Source organism: Ailuropoda melanoleuca, chromosome 1 (assembly GCF_002007445.2).
Source record: "Ailuropoda melanoleuca isolate Jingjing chromosome 1, ASM200744v2, whole genome shotgun sequence".
Taxonomy (NCBI): domain Eukaryota; kingdom Metazoa; phylum Chordata; class Mammalia; order Carnivora; family Ursidae; genus Ailuropoda; species Ailuropoda melanoleuca.
This window is the reverse complement of record NC_048218.1, coordinates 106,857,727-106,871,058: the sequence shown is the minus strand read 5'-3', so window position 1 is coordinate 106,871,058 and position 13,332 is coordinate 106,857,727. Positions and strand designations below refer to the sequence as shown.

The 13,332-nt window shown below is 35.6% G+C and overlaps 1 long non-coding RNA gene across 1 annotated transcript in view; it reads left to right on the top strand.

The window, feature by feature from the left end:
- The window catches only part of LOC117803007, a 112,511-nt gene extending 100,306 nt beyond the window's left edge, over positions 1–12,205 (top strand). The window contains exons 3-4 of the long non-coding RNA XR_004626539.1: positions 11,604–11,717; positions 12,125–12,205. This is a non-coding gene — a long non-coding RNA (uncharacterized LOC117803007). The remainder of the gene's footprint in view (positions 1–11,603; positions 11,718–12,124) is intronic.
- The last annotated feature ends 1,127 nt before the right edge of the window (positions 12,206–13,332 follow it).

Below are 13,332 nucleotides of genomic sequence, written 5' to 3'. Positions count from 1 at the left end.
AGTCATCATAAAACCACCCTGCAAATACCCAGAGTCAGGTTAGAGTGGGTGTGTTTACTTGTTCTCATTCTTTCATGAAGCAAAGACACTGATGCCAAATTGAATTGATCGTGGAGCCAGGGGATTCGTGCATCAGAGTCTGTCTAAAGGATGTGAAGAAACTGCACGTTTCACCACTAAGAACGTGCAGCTTAATGAGGACATATATTTACTGCTTAAGTTAAGCTGATTGTCAGAATCAAAATAACAGTGTTCTCTCACTAAGCTAAAAGCATTACAGCCTAAATAAAAATCTTTTATTTGTAGTTTTAACGTGCAATTTATAGTTAAAATTTGGTTCTCTTTCCTCTTTGAAATATGTGATAACTGGTATGATTTACTTTTTCTTTGTCTGAACATACACAAAAATATAGTTGATAATTCATAAATATGTGTATATATGTATGTATGTGACGTGTGGGTATACGTACACATGCATGTTTTATATATACCTGAGATGAGATCATTTGTAAAGGAACTGAAGAGGTTAGGAATGAAATATTTAAAGAGCAGCTTTACCAAACTTCCATTTTCTGTCATATTCATCTTAAATGAAGTCAAAATTGATCACTATCTTTAGCCAAATAAATTTAGATGAAATATAACCATCCTTTAAAATATGTCTCCTAAGTGAAAAGTGAACAACAAAAAGTCTTTTCATCAGTCTTAGGTACAGAATGTGCTAGAGAACAATTCTTGGATCAGCATGATTATAGTCTTTCATCACAAGTCAGGGTTGATTAATGTCTCCTAAATTTCCATGTTAACCTAAACCCTTTGCAAAATCCTAATTCTTAAATGGAACCCTAATGAACCTACTCAATGTCCTTTCTGAATAACCCTTATCAAGTAATTTTGACAACACTATATTTAGGTACTACTTTGTAATTCTACATTGAATTACTTGGAAAAAAATGGTCCTTTCTTTTTCATAAGGAAACCGGTTTAAACTTCTCTAATTCTCTAATGGCTGTCCTTAAAAACATTGTTTTCTGACCTTGTAGTTTAATTATGATGGTTAATTTAAATTCTTTTTTTTTAAAGATTTTATTTATTCATTTGACAGAGAAAGAGAGAGAGAGAGAGAGCGCGAGCACAAATAGGGGGAGCAGCAGGCAGAGGGAGAGGGAGAAGCAGACTCCCCGCCAAGCAAGGAGCCCAACGCTGGGCTCCATCCCGGGACCCCAGGATCATGACCTGAGCTGAAGGCAGACGCTTAACCAACTGAGCCACCCAGGCGCCCCCTTGGTTAATTTAAATTCTTAATTATACATAGTGTATTATAATTTTCTAATAGAAATTTCTCGTAATTTCTATTAATCCATTATGACGCATTCATTTTTCACCAAATATTTACTGAACACTTGTTAGATACATCAGCATGTAGTTTCATTTACAAATGAATCTTATTGCTCTGTAATTTACATAGCATATGATTTTTGTATAAGATGTAATTCTATTACCATAAAATTAACCCTTTTGAAGTATACATTCAATGGATTTTGATATATTTGCAAGACTATACCACAGTTACCACTGTCTAATTCCAGAATATTATCAACCTGAAAAGAAATCCTGAACCTCTTAGCACTCACTTTTTATTCCCCTGTCCCCCCTAGTTCTTGGCAATCAATATCTACTTTATGTTTTCATGGATTTTTCCTTTTCTGGATATTTCATATAAATTAATTATACAATATGTAGCATTTTATGTCTGCCTTCTTTCACTTAGCATAGTGTTTTCAAAGTTCATTCATGTTGTAGCATATATCAGTAGTTTATTCCTTTTTATGGCTGAACAGTATCCCTGTGTATCAATATATCACTTTTGTTTATCCATTCATCAGTTATGGACATCTGAGTTGTTTCCTTTTTTTGGCTATTGTGAATAATGCTGCTGTGAACATTCCTGTTTAAGCTTTTAGGAAAACATATGTTTTCATTCTCTTGGTTGTGTATTTGGGTATGGAATTGCTAAGACATATGGTAACTCTATGTTTAACCATTTGAGGAACTGTTTGGCTGTTTTTTCTTTCTTTCTTTCCTTTTTCTTTCTTTCTTTCTTTCTTTCTTTCTTTCTTTCTTTCTTTCTTTCCTTTCTTCCTTCTTTTCTTTTCTTTCTTTCTTTCTTTTTTCTTTCTTTCTTTCTTTCTTTCTTTCTTTCTTTCTTTCTTTCTTTCTTTCTTTCTTCCTCCTTTCCTTTCCTTTCCTTTCCTTTCCTTTCCTTTCCTTTCCTTTCCTTTCCTTTCCTTCCTTTTTTTTTTTTAAGTAGGCTCCATGTCCAAGGTGGAGCCCAATGCAGGGCTTAAATTCATCATCCTGAGATTAAGACCAGAGCTGAGATCAATAGTTAGACACTTACCTGAGCCACTGAGGCACCTCTGGTGGACTATTTTCAAAAGCAGCTGTACCATTTTACTTTCCCACTACCAAATATGATGGTTCCAATTTCTCTGTATCTTCACCAACCCTTGGTGTTATCCATCTTTTCAATTATAGCCATCCTAGTAGGTAATATCTCATTATGATTTTGATTTACATTTCTGTAATGATTGAAGATGGTGAGCATCTTTTCTTGTGCTTATCGACCATTTGTATATCTTCTTTTGAGAAATGTCTATTCAAGTTGCTTATTTTAATTGTGTTATTTGTCTTTTTATTGAGTTGTAGGCATTCATTATATATTTTAGATAATAGACCATTGCCACACGTATGATTTTAAACTATTTTCTCCTATTCTGTAGCAGTCTTTTCACTTTCTTAATAGTATTGTTTGAAGCAACAAAATTTTAAATTTGATGAGGTTCAGTTAATTTTTCTATTTTGTTGATTTTATTTGAAGTGTCTTATCTAAGAAATCATTGCCAAATAAATCCAAGATCATGAAAGTTTACTCCCATGTTTTCTTCTAAGGATTTAATAGTTGTAGCTCCTATATTTAGGTTTTTGATCCATTTTGAGTTCATTTCTGTATATGGTATTAGGTTACAGCTTCATTGTTTTGCATACAGATATCCAATAATCCTGGCACTATTTATTGAAAAGACTATCCTTTTCCCATTTAATTGTTTTGACGTCCTTATCAAAAATCAATTTCCCATAAATATACGGGTTTATTTCTGGTTCCAATTCTATTCCATTGATCTAGGTGTCTATCTTAATGCTAGTACTACAGTTTTGATTACTCTAACTTTGAAGTAAGTTTTGAAATTGGGAAGTGTGAGTCCTACAAATTTGTTGTTCTTTTCCCAGGTTGTTAGTTATTCTGAGTTCTTTGCACTTTCATATGAATTTTAGGAAGAGTTTATCAGTTTCTGCAAAAATTGCTGCTGAGATTTGGATAAGGGTTGTGTTGAATTATTTGACCAATTTGTGAATTATTGCCATCTTAACAATATTAAGTCTTCCAATTTAAGAACATGAGATAGCTTTCCACTTATATAAGACTTCTTTCTTTTAATGCTGCTTTATAGGTTTTAGCATACAAATATGGCATTTATTAAACATATTCTTTTGTTAAAGATATTCCTAAGCATTTTAATATTTTTATGCTATTATAAATGAAGTCATTTCCTTCATTTCACTTTTAGATTAGTCATTGCTAATATATTAAAATACAATTAATTTTTGTGTATCAATCTTATATCCTGCAACCTTGCTGAACTCATTTATTAGCTCTAATAGCTTGTTGTTATTGATGATGCTTAGTATATTCTGTATAAGAGATCATGTTTTCTGCAATTAGAAAAGAAATTTTACTTCTTTCTTTCCAATCTGGCTATCTTTTATTTTTTCTTCTTGCCTAATTGCCCGGCCAGAACCTCCAGTACTGTGTTTAATAAAAATGATGAGAGTGAACATCCCTTGTTCTGTTTCCAATCTTAGGGGGGAAAGTGTTCCATCTTTCACCATTAGGTATGATGTTTTCCTAAGGTTCTTTTTATCAGGTTGAGGAAGTTTCCTTCTATTTCTAGTCTTTAATCATGAAGTGGTGTGCATGAGTTGCAAGTTGTCAGTATAAGAGTTCTCTTATTAAAAAGCTCTGTGTTAAAATTATATAACAATATATATAATTATGTTATTCTACTGCTTAATAGTTACCAAAGTTTCCCAGGTGCTTCCAGAATAAACAGCAAACTGCTTAATAGAAGGTTCTTCCCACTCTAACTCTAGCCTGTTTGTTTCACTTGCCACATCTCACTTTATGATCCACAGTCCCATCGTAAGGAGATCTGCACTGTTGCACAAAAGGATCATATGCTCTCACTCAACTCTCTGGTTCTGCATAGACTGTTACTTTGCCTAAAACACAGACTTCTTTCTTTTCCTGTAAAACTAGTTTTCCTTTATGTGTGTCAGTTTTTCTTCATTAGATATTCATCCTATAGCTTCCCAGAACATGCTTACTCTGTCTGTTGTTATAATCTCAACTGTACTCCAATAATATGTCCAGTTGTCTAACTTCCTGTAGAGTAGAGATTTTCTGACGTGATACTTCCTTTTATTCCCATCATTTGGCATACTAGATGGTACAGGGCAGGTTCCTAAATTAAATAAACAATTCTTAGTTCTAATATGAGAACTAGCCTCTGCACAAGGAGAAAACTACAGCATACTTATAGAGATGTTTTTTTTTTTTTTAAACCAGCCATTGGCCCATAGCAAGGTAATTCATACTTTTGGCATTTATGGATAACTTAACGGGCTTTGAAACACATCTAAACCACATTTGGATACAGTTTCAAAGATATATCCCAATTTCAATTATTAAAGTACAGTATTTTAAAAATTAACATCAACGATGACACAAATTATAAAATAACATCAACGAAAGGGATGATAACCGTATGTAATCTTACAATAAGGTATCTATAAATCTTGAAGATAGAGAGCTTGAACCTAGAACCACGTTCTACATTATCATTGCTATTTTTTTCTTAAACTAGAAACTTCTAAGTCACAATGGCAATATATTAGAGAAGGCAACACATGTTTGATGAATCTATGAGATGGCTCTAGATAGTTAGATCTTAAGGAATTCTAGTCAGATTACTCATCACAGACTACTTTTCAGTATCATGTTAGATGTTAGGACCCAAGTATATACCATTGAAGAAGAGATACGATGGAAATAGAGACAAATAGAGCCTTCGTCGAATTTTCATGTCGTACTGCTACAGTAGGTAAAATTATAAAATAGACCTAATAAAGATCATCCCTTTCTTTCCATGACAAAATACAAAAAAATCATCTAGTGTTGGTTAAAAATGTCGAATATTAATGTGGAGCCATTTATTTTTTTCAAGAAACCCTAATGATATTCTCAAGAGTAAAATTTGTTATGTTTCCTCCCTGAAGTGATAGATTCAGGTTATCCAAGACAGTTATGGTATATGAGAGTGATTAGGGTTTGGACTCTGGAGTCAGGTTACCTGCATTAGAAATCTGGCTTCACCACTTTTTCCTTTGTGACCTATAGCAATTTATCTATATCATTTTTTTAAAGTGGGGATAATAATTTCTATTTCAGGGGTGCCTGGGTGGCACAGCGGTTAAGCGTCTGCCTTCGGCTCAGGGAGTGATCCCGGCGTTATGGGATCGAGCCCCACATCAGGCTCTTCCGCTATGAGCCTGCTTCTTCCTCTCCCACTCCCCCTGCTTTGTGTTCCCTCTCTCTCTGGCTGTCTCTATCTCTGTCAAATAAATTTAAAAAATCTTTAAAAAAAAATTTCTATTTCAAAGGCTGGGCTTTGTTTCTTTGTTTACGTCAAATTAGGTTTAAAAAAACATAATATGCTTAGGGTAGCATCTGGCACATAGCGTGTGTTCAATAGCAGGGTGACTAAGCAGAGAGGAAATAGGGAAGAAATCCCTGCACCTTTCCTTTCAGTGTCCCAGTGTCCTGCCTGTGCTTTCCAAACGCCAAAGTTCATAACAAACCAGCTGTGAGTCTTGGCGGCCATCTTGGAATTCTGCCTCCCACAAGGCCCAGTATGTGTTGTTCATACTTGCCATATTTTAGCCCTCTGGTCATTGCCTTATTGTTAATGCATTTCTTTCCTTTTCTTAGCTGTGAATTCCTTGAGTTTAGAGATAATATATTCTTCATAACTGTATCTCAGTAGAACTTTAGTAAATATTATTGAATTGAATAAGCACTGTCAGAATGATACAGAATTTAGAGGAAGAAGAGGAAGGATTTGAGGTGTAGCAATATTTGATATGGACAATAAAATATGGTTACTTTCTTTTTCTCTAAAGGTAATTTTCTATTTTTTCCATATCTATATATTTTAAGTTTAAAAAAAAAACAAATGCTACATGAATATACTCTCTTTGTAAAAAAGCATTCAAGCAATACATAAGCATGTAAAATAAGGAATAAAATTTCTTCTTATCAGACTCCAAATCCCATTCTCCTAATCAAAAGTAACTAATTTTAATAAATCAGTGTGAATTTTACCTAAACCTTTCCATAGCGAAACACATGTGTATTTATGTATGATATGGGTGTGTAAGTATTTAATTATATAGTAGATTCTTATTTTATATAATTTGGTTCACAGTTTCTGTTGCTATGTTCTGTTTCCTGATTCTTTCACTAGAAAATATATCTTGGAGATCTTTCCATATAAATAATGCTGCAATGAACATTTTAAATATGAATTTTCATACACTTTGGAAACAATTTCTGTAAAATGAGATGGAATTGCTGGGCATAAAATTATGCACATTGCAAATAATAACATAATGGGACGAATTCTACAGTAATTTTTCTGCTTAAAATTTTCTCTTGTATCAACTGTACTTCAATCAAAAACATTTAAAAAAGATCTCTTGAAATATATTCTAGAAACTTCTATCATTTTTTTAAAAAGTGATGAAGTAAATGAAAGTGTTAAGTGACCAAATATCTGTCTTGGAGAATAATTGAGATTCCAGTTAAATAAAGGTGCAAAGGGAGATTTATTGTGGGTAAATTGGTATTTTTAATGTTATCTATTTATGAACTTGTTCCCCCCAAAAGATTTAATGCCCATGTGAGTTTCTAAATGGATGAAGATGGATACAAAGCAAAATATAACATTTGCCTAAAATGAACAGGTGCATAAACAAGCCAAGAACCATGTAACATTTTCAGAACACGGGGTTGAACTGCCTTTTCGAAACTGATTATTTAGAAGAGAACAGAAGCCACCTGAGCTAAAAATATGGATGTCTAGCTTGGATTCCCCAGCAGCAGAGGCTGAGACTGAGCTGTAAGTGTTGTATGTCGTCCCTCCTGCGTTCCCTATATATATATACATATAGTGGAATAGTCCCTTGCTTCTGTATTCTCATTTTATCTTTCAATATCATAAAGCTTTTAAGGAAAAATTATAATAGTGCCCATTCCTGTGAGCAATGCCATTTTTGCAAATACTTCCTAATTAGCTCACATGTATCCATTTAGAAACCAGTTGTATTAGTCCAAATAAACTTTCTGAATTGTAAACAGGGCAGCTGAATCATATCTTTTTTCTTTTTCTCTGATGGCTGGTGAATAAATAGTGTTATTTCAAGACCATGACCATTTAAAAAATTATGTTAAAACATAAACCAGTGCTCAGGTAAAACTTTGTTTTTCTGTAAGGAAAATTATTTTGATTCTTCACCAAAATTTTCTTCCTTGCTCACAAATGTTTGGGTAGTATTTTTCTTAAAGAACTGTGAAGAGGTCTATAATTTCCATAATAAATTATTTCACTGAAATAAGATTAAGCAGTATAGAGGAAATATATTACTGTCCGATGGAGAAGCCAGCTATTCAAAGTGACTGGGAAGTCTTTTTCCCTTGAAGAGTACAGAGGTGCACTCTGAGAAATAAGTTATTCACTGTGGTAGTCACTGCAGGAAAAAAAAACTGCTAACTGTAACTAATCTTGCTTTTCCTGTGGAACAATGCAAACTTCAACTTTTGCATTCAAAGGAACTGGCAAAAAGCCTCAAATGTGTGGGTTTTACTTTGGCTGGAAACCTCCTAACAGTCCTCAGTTACTGTAGGACACAATGTCAGTAGATAACAAATGACTTCAAAGAGTGATACAAATTTGACTAAAACTACCCAAGTTTGTGCCACCAACAGTCGCATATATGTTGAGATTACGAGTAAGAGTCATGATGTGATTTCTTCCATTCCTGGTGAGAACACAAAATTCAGGTCTCAGCTATAACCTCTTCATATTTACAGATGCTAGGTCTTTGTCCTACAGTGACTCAAATAAAATAATACGATCGAGATATGTACAAACATTTGTCTTTTTTGCAGACTTTCTAATTTTCACCAAATCTGACCCAGTGTGTTTACAACTATTTTTTTGAAAGATTTTATTTATTTATTTATTTGACAGAGAGCGAGCACAGAGCACGGGGAGGGGCAGAGGGAGAGGGAGGAGCAGGATTTCTGTGGGGCAAGGAGCCTGATGTGGGACTCAAACCCAGGACCCTGGGATCATGACCTGAGCCAAAGGCAGACGCTTAAGCAACTGAACCACCCAGGTGCCCCTGTTTACAACTATTGATTACTAGAATTTAGCGGTAGTTGCTTATTTACTTCAGTAGAAAAACAGATCAAGAAAACTTGGTAGGAAAATAGCTTTAAGATACGCATGTGGAAAAAAAATATGTATAAATCTATTACTTCGATGCCCAAATCAAATATACCTCAAGTAGAAGGAGCTAGAATGTGAAGCTCACCAAAAGGAATATTCCTTGTAAAACCTAAGCCATGAAATCTCAGAACACGTTCCAGCAATTCTCGGAAGGCATTCTGCACAAGGTTAGCAATTTAGCACCTGACAGTTTCCTTCTGTTGACAAGTTACATGTTGAGAAGGAAAGTATCTCCTGGTGAGCTTATCTGTGAACCAATGTTCTGGTTTTTTTGTTTGTTTGGTTTGTTTTGTTTTTTAATAAATGACATCCCAAAGAAAGCATTATTTTTTTCTTTGATGTATCAATATTGCATACTTATTGTCATAACACGAAATTTTTCTTCATTTTCTAAATTCTTCTTAGAGAATAGAGCCTTAATGATCTTGCATTAATCTTTTTCTTAGGTAATTAATTAGACATGTACCATAGTGCATTTTCCTCTTAACTGTGTTTACTAGGAAGCCCCGTGTTTACTTTTATACTTAACTATATGTTTCATCCTAGATGGTCGTAGAATCATTTTACACATCTCGCCTCTGTCGTTAACTCTGATCTATCATTTTCCTGTATTCTGTTGGTCATATTTCAGTCTGTATTTTACTGCAAGTAGTATTTTTTTTTAAACTGGATCAACTAGAACTATGGAGAGATCAAGAAGATACTGGGGGAATCGAGAGTGAAGCCAGAAATGCGGACAAGCTTTATTTGATTCCTTTTTCAAAGCTTTTGGTTCTAAAGATAGTCATTAAATCCTAATATTGAAAGTTGCTGTTGTTTGCTGTTAGAGGCAATAGCATGGTGCTCAAATACCAGACGGGGCATTATTCCCTGTGTAAATGCATGCAAATACTTGGATTTTCTTTGAGTCTCTGCTAACTTGACAGTGAAATAAAATATAAGGCATTTGCTTAAAAATTAAATGTGATCATGTTTATAACATGCTTAACACATAATGGTCGTTGAAGGTTGAACATTGCCTAGATTGATTTATTACTTGTTTTGCTTTTACTCCCTGAGCTAACAAGTCATAGGTACATATTAGCATCTATTACATCTGCCTGTCTAATTCTTTTGACTTTCAAGTTCTAACAATAATTGGGTAGTTTAAAAAAGTGTGACACCTACCTCTCTTTTTGTTGGAATTTCAGTATTCATCCCATCTATTGTCAGTATTTAGTCTTGAACTTTGCTCTGTAGGCCATTGCCTAGCTTTTGTCATTCATTTTGCTTTCCCAAATTAATTTCTTATGGCCAAGAGGAAACAAATACCCTTTGTTAACATGGGGCATTTTCTCCTCTGTCTCCTGCCTTGTTTTACTTAAGGTTGATATTGGTGATCTCTACTAACGTCTTTTTCTTGGCAAAAGAAAAAACAATTGTCAGCTTAGCCTTGAACTGGCTAGAATCTTTTCCTCTGTTAATCAGACCAACACGTGTTCCTGTTGGCTTCTATGTAGACCTCATTTTTAAGCTTCCTTGTAAATTTAGTTTCCTCCAGCATCATTGGAATTGTTTTCAGGTTATTTAAAAATTTTTTAAATAAGCAAAAAAAAAAAAAATCTCTCACTTAATCTTGGAAGATATCAAAATTTCTGAGTGGTTCCACAGTCTGTATCAATTTAGAAAAAATATTTATGGCCGTTTCTTAGCATTTATACAGGATAAAATAAAATAAATCTGTAAAACATACATTTGAACATTGAAGTAGTCAGGACACAGATTTATTTCCTAACAATTTTGAATTTATGGTGCTTTCTAAAAAACCACTTTACTTTTACCTCTTTATCCACAATTTCAACTGAAACTGTAAAAAATTGATTTTCTTTTCTATATGCGTATCATCTTAATGTTCCTTTAGTGAAACGCTTTACTTATGATTGCATGTTACTGAAATCATCCAAACAATACTCCTTAAAGCAGTCTCGAGGTTTATAGACATTGAATTGCTGCTATAAATTCAGTTGTAAATAAAAATTTAGTTGTAAATTCACTTCAAATTCATTTTCCCCCAACAATATCTCACTAAATAATAATTTCATGGATCTTTCTGAAGGAGAACTTGCCACAGAAATATAGGCTTTTTCTTAGGAAGGCTTTAAATAAATAAATAATTGTCACATTTAGAAGCCTCTTAGGTGAGGATCTGGTACCCTCCCCTGCTGCTTGGAGTCTTTTCTTTATGCTTCACTTTCTGCCTTATGAACGCGCTGTGTGGTCTCTTCCTTCACCCCACACCGGGGCACGGCTGCTCCCACTGTCCTCAGCCAGGCTGTCATCTTTCCTCCTGTATGTGATTATGCCTCCAAACTGACCTCTGTGCATCTTCCCTACCTCCCTTCTCCGATGTAGGCTCAACAGAGCAGCAAAGCAAACCCTGAAAAGCAGTTTGAAAAACAGTGTCACTTTTCTGCCAAAACCCTCCTGTGGCCTCCAAGCTCTCTCCGAGTAAAATCGGAAGGCCCAGCAATGGGCAATAAGACTTGCCTCACTTGGGCCCTCTGCTTACCTCTCCAACCTCTTCCCTTGCCATTCTGCCCTTTGCCCTCTGGTAACTGCATGCATTGACCTCTTTCTTGTTGGATGAATGCGCTAAAGCCTCCAGGTCTTGTTCTTGCTGCTCCTTTTACTAACAACCGTTCTCCTGTGCCAACCCATAGCTCACTCACTCACTTCCTATACTTAGCTGCTGAAATCTCATCTTATCAGTGATGCCTTCCCAGATCACTCCATGGAAAGTAAAACAGCAAACCACCCAGTTCTCCTGCCCAGCACGCTCTTTCCCCTTACCCTGCTTTATCTTTCTCCATGGCATCATCACTATTTGACATACTACATATGGTTACTAGATGACCATTTCTCTCTCTTCTCTAGAATGAAATCTCCGCCGTGACAGGACTTTGGTTCTCTGCTGTTTCCCCAGTGCCAAGAGCAACGCCGGGAACGTGAACTTGAGCGCTCCATCGCATGTGTTAAGTGAACGAGCAGGTAGAGGCATAGGTCCCTACTCTACTGCAGCACAAAAGATTCCTTTTTGGACTCGAAGACAATCCATCTATTTTGCAACTTACTTTTTCTCTGATTTCTTCAGAAGCCAGGACTCTGGTTTTCCCAACTTCTTCACTGATTTTCTGTCTCAAAGATTTTCTCAGTTTACCGATCAACCATGAAAAGCAGTTAGGCAATGTGCTAAAATGCAGAGGATAACATCTGACTCCTCTGGAATTGGATTAGACAGTATGTTAGGATGGGTGGGAAAAGCCTATTGAAAGGTAACTATTAAACACCTGTACTGCGTTACTTTTGCAGAAATGTAATTTGATATTCTTCATTAGATTTCATATCTGGTTCCCTAGTCATGTAATTATTATCTTAGTTGTATTTCTGTCTTTCAGTCATACAAGGATGCACAGACAAAGTTTGAGCTCCTGACACTCCGTGTAAGATGTGTGGTAGCCTCATAATTTCGCACATCAGCACGTAAGTATTATACACTCTCTTGCACTGATTTTCTTTAAGTATTTGTTCAGCAGAACTAAAGGTTGAGGCCGGGTTCCGTATAGGAAAGACAACTAAGTAAAGACAGCTTTTGGGAGGCTCAGTCTCTAATCCTACTCAGTGGTGTGTAATTCTACTCAGCCTCCAAACTGTACCCAAGCTGGGTAAAATAGAAGTTCAGCTTTTACTTTTTGCCTAGCTTCTTAGCAATGCCTTTTGGGATATCATCTGTCCTATTTCAAGAAGTTTAACAAAATGTCGTTTCTTTCTTTTTGTAAGATTTTATTTATCTTTTTGAGAGAGAGTGAGAGTGTGTGCATGAGCGAGGGAAGAGGGAGAGGGGGAGGGAGTGGCAAACTCCCCAGTGAGCAGGGAGCTGGTCAGGACTCCATGCGGGGCTCCATGCGGGGCTCCTTGGTGGACTCAACACCGAGCTCGATGCGGGCTCGATCCCAGGACCCTAGGATCATGACCTGAGCGAAGGCAGATGCTTAACTGACTGAACTATCCAGGCACCCCCAAAATAGTTCTTTCAACATCATATTATATTCATAGAGTGCAGTTCTATGAATATGGCTTCCCCAGCAGGGGACATTGTTCTGTGCCCTTATAGATTGGCACCCTGTTCACCCCTTAATCTGACCTGGCCATGATCTTAAAGCTCTACATGTTACTACTTAGGAAAGGGGAAGAATGTTGTGGTTCTTGGCTGAAATGGTATTTCTTAGCTGTATTTCAACTGAATCCAATCTTCAATTTTGCTAATTAAATAAGTCCTTCCAAATAACAATAATTTTTGTTATTATCATGGACAGAGCTCAAACTTCAAAAAAAGAAAGAATAGAAACGATGTTGTATCCCAAATCTAAATTAACATTCGAAATGAAAGAAACTTATTTAAGGAATGGTTAGCTAATAAGTGAATCGGTCAGATTTTATTGTGGGTTTTGCATTTCAGTTGCTTTCCTGTGTGGTTCTAGATGTCCTTGGGATTACTGCGAGGAGTTTTATTCAGTCCTGTGGGCCATGGGAGGGGAGGAGGATTGTGGCACTCTATCCTGCAGAGAGGGCAGTGGGGATAGGCGCACAAAGGCTAAGGCAGCAA